This window comes from Triticum urartu, chromosome 3, assembly GCF_003073215.2.
Source record: "Triticum urartu cultivar G1812 chromosome 3, Tu2.1, whole genome shotgun sequence".
NCBI lineage: Eukaryota > Viridiplantae > Streptophyta > Magnoliopsida > Poales > Poaceae > Triticum > Triticum urartu.
In genome coordinates this window covers 580,562,860-580,573,324 of record NC_053024.1, presented here as the reverse complement: position 1 = coordinate 580,573,324, position 10,465 = coordinate 580,562,860, and positions in this window count along the sequence as shown.

The window sequence follows — 10,465 nt, the reverse complement described above, 5'->3', positions numbered from 1 at the left end:
GCTGAGCAAAGCGGTAACATAGCCAAACAACGGTTTGCTAGGACAAGGTGGGTTAGAGGTTTGACATGGCAATACAGGAGGCATAATAAATCATGTGGTAGGTATCGCGGCATAGGCATAGCAATAGAGCGAGCAACTAGCAAGCAAAGATAGAAGTGATTTCGAGGGTATGGTCATCTTGCCTACAAAGTTCTCCGAGTTGACGTAAGCTTGATCCTCATAAGCGTACTAAACGGGTTCCTCGATCACGAACTCGTCTCCCGGCTCTACCCAAGGCAAGAACACAAGCAAGGAAACACAATCAACCACGGTGCAATGCGCAAGCAACATGATGCAAAACATGGCATGATATGCGGGATGTAATATGCAATGCATATGCGTGCTTCGGAAGGGAAAGATTGAACCAGGCCTCAACTTGGCAAACCAAGAGTGCCGCTGGAAAGATGAGTTGATTTCGGTCGAAATTGATATGAAGATCACCGGAAATGGATGTACGGTTTGCAAATGGCAAGCAAAACAATAATGGAACAATTCTGAGATTAACAGCACGATGCCATCTAAAATGCAACAAGAAAATAAGCTACTGCACTCTAACATAGCAACAAAGCTCATGGAAGTGATCCACTCAATATGCTTGACAAAAGATGAACACTGAGCTACCGCTCAATCACAAAATAGCAGGCTCAAACAAGCATGGCAAAAGTGCAAAAGATAACAGCATCAAAGACTTAGTGAAAATAACATGCCATGAATTAACATCAGGAAGCAATGTTTAGAGCAAGATATCAACATGCTACAAGATCAGGACATAGCAAAGAAAGGCATGGCATGCATCTACTCAAAGCTTATAACAAAAGTCCCTTACTGACCATAAGCCAAAAAGGATCAGGAAACATGATGGCACCCATGTAAACATAGCAAGTTTCGTTAATAGATTCAGACTTGCAGAAAACTGGACATGGCATAAACAGAGTTACGAAGGCATGTTTGTGAGCTCAATGAACTCACCACAAGGCATTGCATTACAAACTAAGCATACACCCAGCAAGAAGACATGATCAAGAGGCTAACCATGGCAAGAACAATCTCATAGCATGCATGGATCAACTACAACAACCTTGGCAAAATTGATTAACACGTAAACAATCTGCCAGGAACATTTTATAGAAAAGGTAGAGCAAGATTGAGTCATGCTAGGGTACTCCATAAATGCAAAATAAGACATGGATGGATAGAGCAAAACCATATGCTCAAATCATCCTTACTGAACATGATCAAAAGAGGCATGTATCACTCTGTAGCAACATGAATACATGTCATAGAAATAACATCTGGGAAATGACTTAGAAGAATTCTAAGTCCCTGAAATCAGCAACATCACGAGAGCTACTTTGCATGCTTGTGCTAGTAACCACATTGATCACAAAAATACATGGCATACACCCCTATAAAGATGGCATGGCATAGCCCAAAACACATGTAGGGCTCAAGTTCATAGGAGGCACACAATAATCATGGAAAAAATGACAAATGCTCATAACCTGATACGAATCAGGAACTAACATTTTATAGCACTCTTGCAACTGGATTTAAGGCATCAAAATGGACTCAAACAAGCATGGTGCAATGGAATAAAATGAAGAGGACAACGTAACGAACATTTTGATATATGGCACGCTCAAAATAGAGTTACGGATGCGGAGATATGGCATGATGAAGAATGCTTGAAAAAATAAAAGAAAAGTGACTTAGATGAAAAGTCAACCTCCGAAGCAGATCTGGATCTAGGATTCTCGGGCACAGACTTCGAGGTTCGTCGGCGAGATCACCGAAGAAGCCGCTGGAGAGGAGGGGAACGATGGCCAGAGCTGTTGGGGACGGCGGAGACGGGCGCGGGGTCGCCAGTCCGGCGGGCGGCTAGGTCAGCGCAGACCGCGGGAGGCGGCGGCGGTGGCCGGCGAGCGGGGCGGCGGTGCACGGCGGCCGGTGGCGAAGGGCGCGGGCGGCGGAGGTGGTCGGCACGGGGTGCGGGCGCTGGCGACAGGCAGCGGCGGGCACGTGGGCCAGTCGCGGGCTCGGTGGGCTGACGCGGTTGGGGGCGGAGGCGCGCCACGTGGCGGGCGGCGGCGCGGGCGGTGGCGCGGGCGTGTCCGGCGGAAACGGACACGTCCGGCGGCGGCAGGGGCTATTCCTTAGGGTTTCACCGTGAATTTGGAGGAGGGGGCACCTATTTATACATAGAAGGAGATAGGAGAGTCCAAATGGAGTGCGGTTTTCGGCCACGCGATTATGATCCAACGACCGAGAGGATGGAGGGGGTTTAGTTGGGTTTTGGTCCACTTTGGAGGGGTGTTGGGCTGCACCACACACGAGGCCTTCACGGTTCGTCGGTTAACCGTTGGTGTATCAAACGGACTCCAAATAGCACGAAACTTGATAGGCGGTCTATGGTAGTGTACTAAGGCCGCTTGGCAAGTCTCGGTCCAATTCGAGAACGTTTAACACCCACACACGAAAAGAGGCAAAAAGGAGACGCCGGAGGACATAGGAGTGCCGAAATGCAAAACGGACAATGGGGAAAATGCTCGGATGCATGAGACGAACACGTATGCAAATGCGATGCACATGATGACATGATATGCAATGCATGACATGGACAAAAAGCCAAACGAAGGCAAAACCCAACCACGAGGGAATATCATAACTTAGAGCCGAAAATGGCAAGAGTTGGAGTACAAATATGGTAAATTACATCCGGGGCGTTACAACACTCCACCACTCGAAAGGATCTCGTCCCGAGATCTAGGACTGGAAAAACTCCGGATATTCGGAACGGAGGTGCTCCTCGCGTTCCCAGTTGGCCTCTCAGTCGGAATGGTGTGACCACTTCACTTTCAGGAATTTGATAGACTTGTTGCGAGTCTTGCGCTCAGTTTCTTCAAGAATAGCAATGGGATGCTCATGATAAGACATGTCTTCTTGGAGATCAATCTCTTCGAAGTTGATGGTGCGGTCCGGAGTCTTGAAACACATGCGAGCTGAGACACGTGAAACACGTCGTGCACATTTGCAAAGTTGGATGGAAGCTCAAGTTGTTAGGAGAGACCGCCTCTTTTGCGAATGATCTTGAAAGGACCCACGTATCTAGGGGCAAGCTTCCCTCTGATACCGAAGCGACGAGTACCTTTCATTGGAGAGACGCGGAGGTAGACATGGTCTCCGATCTCGAAAGCCAAGTCATGATGCTTGCTATCATAGTAACTCTTCTGGTGCGAGCGCGGCCTTGAGATTTTCACGAATGACTTTGCACATTTATTCAGCCTCTGTGATCAAGTCATTGCCAAGAAGTTGGCGTTCACCAGTCTCTGACCAATTAAGAGGAGTACGACACTTTCTGCCATAGAGAATCTCGAATGGGGCCTTGCCCGAACTCGCTTGGAAGCTGTTGTTGTAGGAGAAATCCGCATATGGAAGACAATCTTCCCACTTCATAACGAAAGAAATGACACAAGCCATGAGCATATCTTCAAGAATGTGATTTACTCGCTCGACTTGGCCACTAGTTTGAGGATGAAAGGCTGTGCTGAAGCGAATGTTGGTGCCCATGGCCTTCTGAAAGGAGTCCCAGAATTTAGAGGTAATGATGCTTCCATGATCTGAAGATATCACTACGGAATGCCGTGCAACGAGACAATCCTGGAGGTATATAGGTCTGCCAACTGAGCTGCTGTGATAGATTCTTTGATAGGAAGAAAATGAGCCACTTTAGTGAGCTTGTCGATGACAACAAATATAGCATCATTGCCATGCTTTGTCACACCCTAGCTGGTTCATGCATTAGAGTGTTGCATCATGTCTACTTTTACAGAAATTTGAAATGGGAATGACAGAACCCCCAGCGCCCCCCTGGAAACAACTAGGGTTTACTAAAATTATTTTCAATGAACCCAAAATGCCTTCACAAAATGTTCATTATTTCAGGATTGGGTTAAAACCCCTGGCAAAAATGGTGCACTCTTTTCTAGGACATTCTGGATTCTTTGAATTAAATCATAAGTATTTGAATTTGGGCATTTAAATGCTATAAAATATATTAAATGCCCAAATAATTCTGGAGTTAAGTGAGGGCCGTTAGGAATAATCCCAACAGAGCCCACAATTATTTTCAGGATTTTAGTAAGTGCCTAAGTATTTTTAATAAAGCCCTAAAGTTACAGAAAAATAGAAAAGAAAACAAACAGGAAAAGAGAGAAAGAGAAAGCTTACCTGGCGCCCACCCCAGCAGGCCCACCTGCCGGCCTAGCCCAGCCAACGCTCCAGCGAGCTGCTTGGCTTGGCCAGGCAGGCAAGCAGCTGCTCGATGGCGAGCACGGCATGCGCGCCACGCAGCTGCCCGCCGCCTCGCTGCTCCCCTCGTCGAGCTGTCGACGTGGGACGACCCCCCCTCTCTCCCCGACCTCGCAGACATTCGCTCTTCCCTCTGGTTCCTCTCTCTTGCCCTCCCCGACGTCGCCCAAGACGTCACCATCGCCGCCGCTCGCCGCTGCCACGTACAACGCCGTCCCCACGCCCTCTCACCATGTCTGGATGGTTCGCCGTTGTTGACTACGTCGACTAGCCAAGCCGCACAACGCCGGAGCCCCTGCATCATCCCCGCCGCCGTCGTCTTCAACCTCGGGCCGCCAAGATCCCCGTCGCCGTTCTGACCGCACCAAGCCTTCCCCGAGCACGCTGACCTTCTCTGCGGCTTCCCAGTGAGCTACTGCTCCTCCCCCTTCTCTCCGCTTTGTTGCTAGAGCTGTGTCGCCGCCGTTGCTAGAGCTGTGTAGCCGGTGACGTTTTGGTCACGGGCTTGTGCCCGTCACACTCACTGCATCGCGTAGATGTTGTAGGTGCAAGCGCCACGCCGCCTAGGCCATTGCAGCCACGTGCACGAGCTGACCCGAGCTTCGGCCTCCGCCAAGCTCGTCGCCGGCGATGCTCCGGCCACTCCCCGGCCAAGCCATCACCATGGCTGGATGCGGGCGAGCACCAGCTGCCCGTAGCTGCTCTCCGCACAGCAAATGATGCCCTGTGGGCAAATCCGCTGACCGGCTGACCGGCGAGTTGACCACGCCTGACCCATGTGGGCCCAGGTTGACTCCCCCCTGAGCCTATGACAGGTGGGGCCGACCTGCTAATTAGTTTAGGATTAGTGCTAACTAATTTTAGTTAGATTAGGTCACTGACATGTGGGCCCAGGCCCCACTAACAATTAGTTAGTGTAAACTTAATCCTGTTAGTTAGCTGAGACACTGACAGACAGGGCCCACCAGTTAGGTTTGACTGGCCCTGGCGCCTTTGACTCACTCACGTCACAGTGACGCAGTGCTGACGCAATTATTCATTTTTTGGATTTATTTTTATATAGGAAATTCCAGAAAATAGCCAAAACTTCTAAAAATCATAGAAAATCAACCATAGCTCCAAATCAAACAAATTATATATGAAAAATGATCAGAAAAATTCAATCTATCCATCTGTAATGGTTTCATGCATGACAAACCACTTTAACCTTGCTGTTTATGCATAAGAAGTTTAACTTCCATTTGAATCTTTGGTTCAAATGGACCCATTTCAGCTTGTTTCACATTGTATTAGGCAGGATACATCATTTTGCCATGTCATAGCATGCATCATATTGCTGCATATTGTCATGTGTTGATTATGTTCTGTGTGTCCTTCGTGGTAGGTTCTGCCTCCGAGGATATCTCCGAGTATCCAACTGAAGGGCAGTACCCTACTACCACTCCATCAGGAAAGCAGCCCATTTGATCATATCGATACAATCCCATGTTCCCGCCTCTGCTCTCCTTTACTACATTAAGACAACAACGTTTCAAACGACTGTGTGCTGCGGTAGTTGAACCCATATCCTCTGCATGACCTGTCATTGCCACAGTAACTAGATGAAACCCACTAGCATGTGTAGGAGTTGATTGAGCCATGTATGTGTTTCCTACCTTGCTATGCCTGCTATGCTTAGAGTTGTGTCAGGTCTGGTTCATCTGGGTGATGGGCTAGAGTGAAATGATTATGTCGGTAATGTGAGGGATGTGTTGAACATGATTTGGTAAAGGTATCGATGAGAGGCCATGTAGGAGTACATGGTGGGTTGTTTCATTCAGGCCGTCCCTAAGAACTGAGATCTGTATGTGTGATTTTAAGAATCAGCTACTACCATGCATTGGGATCCTTAATTGACCCTCTTGGCATCTTAATCACCCTAGTACTCTGTCTAGGAGTTGCAAATAGTTTGTGGTGTTTGTAGGTTATGTGTTGGCGGCCGTGCGTAGCGCTGACCCTAGGGGTGGGCTATGTTGCGGTAGATACACCGTGGCCGGGTATGCCGGGCGCCCGTTTGGCGTCTCGGGACCCTGTTCACATCGTTCGGGGCCGTATGTGGAATCCTTGGCCGGACTCCCTGCGGATGGAACCTGGATAGGCGATAAACCTGGACTAGAGACTTGAGTGTTTAGGTAGGCCATGGCCGACACCCTCGTTGGGCTTTCGCTTGAAGGTTGCCGAGTACATGTCATGTAAACGGCGGTAAGTGGTGAGAGCGTGTATGAAGAAGTACACCCCTACAAGGTTAACATCATCTATTCGAATAGCCGCGTCCGTGGTAAAGGACTACTTGGTTGCCTATACTGTTCATAGACAAGTTAATGGATACTACTAAAAGACTCAAGATAAGTGTGAGTACCGAGGATGGCCCTCTCGTAGGATGACGAGGGAGGATCCCCGGTGGAGTATTGTGTTGGTGATTAGTGGAATTGTGTGCGAAAACTATTTTACTAGTGGAGTCTCGTAGGATAGCTTAGCCAAGAGTCAAAGCTGGCTTGCTGCAATAAATCCACCACCCTCTTGAGAATGAGCAAGTATAGTAGGTTCTGATGTAAGACTTGCTGAGTACCTTTGTACTCATGTTTTCTTAATTACTGTTTTCAGACGACAACACCGCCCCCTCCGATGGGTTTTATGTAGATCCGCTACAGCCCGGTTCACCGGAGTCCTGCTAGCCCAACACTACTGCTCAGGACACTTGACTGGCCGGCATGTGTTTCACTGCGTTCCTATGTCTGTCCCTTCAGGGAAATGTCATGCGGTGACATCCGGAGTCCTGCCTAGCCTGCTATAGCCCGGGTTCCCGGAGTCCTGTTAGCCCAGTGCTACAGCCCGGATTCACACGCTGATGACCGACATGCTCGATGTGATTCATGTATGCCTGTCTCCATAGGTCTGTGCCGCTTTGGGTTCACGACTAGCCATGTCGGCCCGGGTTCTCTGTCATATGGTTGCTAGCGACACTATCATATACGTGAGCCAAAAGGCGCAAACGGTCCCGGGCAATGGTAAGGCGACACCCATGGGGATACCGTGCGTGAGTCCGCAATGTGATATGAGGTGTTACCGGCTAGATCGATGTGACTTGGAATCGGGGTGTTGACAGTGTTAGCATCAGAGCCGGACTGCCTGTAGGTTCGTTGAGCCAAACTGGTCAATGTCAAGTCTAGAAATGCTTTAGTTATATGTAGGGGAATTAATTGTGGGAGGGAACGTAAGGCTCTTTTACTCCTTTACCTTATGCCCTCTGATCTGAGTCATTCTCTTCTCATTCAACATGGGTTAAGGACTAGGTTGTCTTCTTCTATCAGGTTCGCGTGTTACTAATCGGTAGTAGCTTATAGGATTGTTGTTACAAGCCTCAGTACAGTTTCTACTACTTTTAGTATGTTGCCAGTTGAATCAGAACCTTGATATGATGTTGTTGAGTGGTATTGCAAACTGTTGTGGATGTCTCAAATCTTTTTCTAAGCATTTACAGCCGTTATGCTGTCCGATTTCCCCTAGAAAATTCTAATGCCTTTGCATTATTCTGTGCTTTCAGATGGCCACCCGTTTGCAGAACAAAGTGGTTCGTCTGAACCGGTGCCTTGATGTGCCCGGCCACACGGCCATGTTGGTTCAAGTGATGGTTGAGTCAGGCTATCGGTGGTATCCGGAATATACCGTCGAGGAGCAGTTCAGAGACTTCAACCAGAGCCAGTACCTCTGTACCGTCATGATATATACCTCTTATCATGGAGCCACTGAGCCCCTTCACTGTTCCTATGGACTTGGGGTCACTATTGAGATGTCTGTGCAGGATGCAGCCTATTCAATGATGACTATCATTCGAGCCAGGACTGCCTTGCTACAGAACATCGATTTCCGATACATGCCAGCCTCACTTCCCGGAGCAGGTGTGACGCCCCGAGACCGATGTGCCAGGTCTCATCTAGTTATTCACTGTTGTTGCCTTGTCATTCGCTTGCGTGTTGCATCTTGTCATGTCATCATGTGCATTGCATCATCATGTTTTCAAAACTTGCATCCGTCCGGGTCTCCCCGTTCCTTCCGTTGTCCGTTCTGAGTCCAACCACACTTGCACGCACTCGCGGCATGTCTGGAATAGTATTTTATAAGTGGCCGGAAAATGTTCTCGGAAAGGGTTGAAAGTTGGCGTGAGGTCTTATTATAGTGTAGATAGCCTGCCTGCCAAATTTCATCACATTCGGAGTCCGTTTGACGCCCCAACGGATAACTATATCGACAGTATAGTCGGTCAAATCGTCGGACGTTTTCGGTCTCCGAAAACTATTGTCGGGCTTCTCACTCTCTTCTCTCCCCGCAGCCCGAGGCCTTTTGCACAGCCCACCAGCAACCCTCCTACTCCCCCTCCGTCTAGAGCCGTCCGATCGCGATCCGAGGATCCAAAAACGGCATCAAACCCACCAAACCCTAGCCCCTACCCTATTTAAGCACACCCACATGCCATTTTTGGCCTTCTCCTTCCTTCATTTGAAATCCGCGCCCCAATCCTCAACCAGCCGCCTCCCACCTCCTCTCCTCAAATTCTGCCGCCGGCCACCTCGTCCCTGCCACTTGGCGCGTGGCCATTGGCTGCGCCGCCACTCAACGCCGCCCGTGGCCAGTGGCAAGCCGCCACGTCGCCTCCCCGCGTCCCACATCACCTCGGTCCTGCTAGGCCCATCCGAGGCCCCCCCGGGCCGTTCTGGGCCGAAGCGCTCGCACCGCACCGCCGTTCCCGCAAGGAGAGCCCCGACCTCCCATTCGCCCTCGTCGCTGCCTCCCTGCCAACGTCGCCGGAGCGTGGCCGCCGACGAGAACCTCTGCCAGGAGAGCCCCGACCCCAGGCAGATCCGCTGCCGCGCCATGTCTCCTTTCCCTTCTTTATCTCTCTGCCTAACCCCCTCAGTTTTCCTTCCCCGCAGGCCCGCTGCTGCCATGTTCAACCATCGCTGGAGCTCCGCATCGTCGTCATCGTTGGCCAGATCCACGCCAGGCGCCCCGGATCCGAGCTCCACCACCGCAGATCTGACCTCCCATTCGCCTACCCAAGCGGATCTGCCATCCCATGTCGTCGTTGACCGCCAGAACCGCCGTCGCTGCCTTCCCGTGCAAGAGGAGGACGAGCCCCTCGCCCTACGTGCCTCCTCTGCCCGCACGTGCATGGGCTCCCGCGTCGCAAGGCCCAGCGCACCCCTCCTGCAGCCCGTCTTGCTCCTCCTTGGACCGGGCCGAAGCCCACTGGGTGAGGCCACCCCCCTGAGCGCCTTCCTTTTTTTTCCTTGCTGTTGGGCCATGCTCTGCACGCCCAGTTTCGGCCCGTATAGTGTTTTTCCCTGTCTGCGAAATTTACCTATTATCCAGAGTTTGCCTGTTTTACAGAAAGCCCCCTAAACTTCATGCATATAATAACTCATGAATCATGCATCGGATCTAAATAAGTTATATATGAAACTTGCTTAGAATTTTGCCTAGATTCATAATATGTCACTTTCATCCATGTTTAAAATGTTTAAAATGTTGTTTGATTAAATTTTCTCCTATGCCATGATTAAAATGATTTAATTCATAACTAAATAACCGTAACTCCGATTTTAATAAACTTTATATGTAAATGGGGTAGAAAAATGTCTAGTTTAACTAGGTGGCATCACTTTGCATGTTTAACAACTATAAAATATGGTTTAGGGCAGAACAGTACCAAACCGTAAAATATGCATATGGGGCTTTACGGGAATTGTTGTTCGTTGTTTCCGGCCTCATTTAAACCTGCCTAGATAGGTAGTTTTGTTGTGCTTCACCCCTTGCCATGTTAATCAACATTTAATGTTGTTGGGTACATAAATGAGAGAGAACTAAATAAGTCATGTGGTGTTTTCTTCAATATGCAACTTCGTTGCATAATGAGCTCCACTTAATTTGTAGGATGGTTTGTGCATTTTGCCATGCCATGCTTCATTAAACCGGACATGCATCATAATTGTTTGTGCATCACGCCATGTTGAGGTGTTGTTTGTTTACTATGTTGTGTGCTTCTTTTCCGGTGTTTGCTTCTTTGGGTTGGTTCCGATAA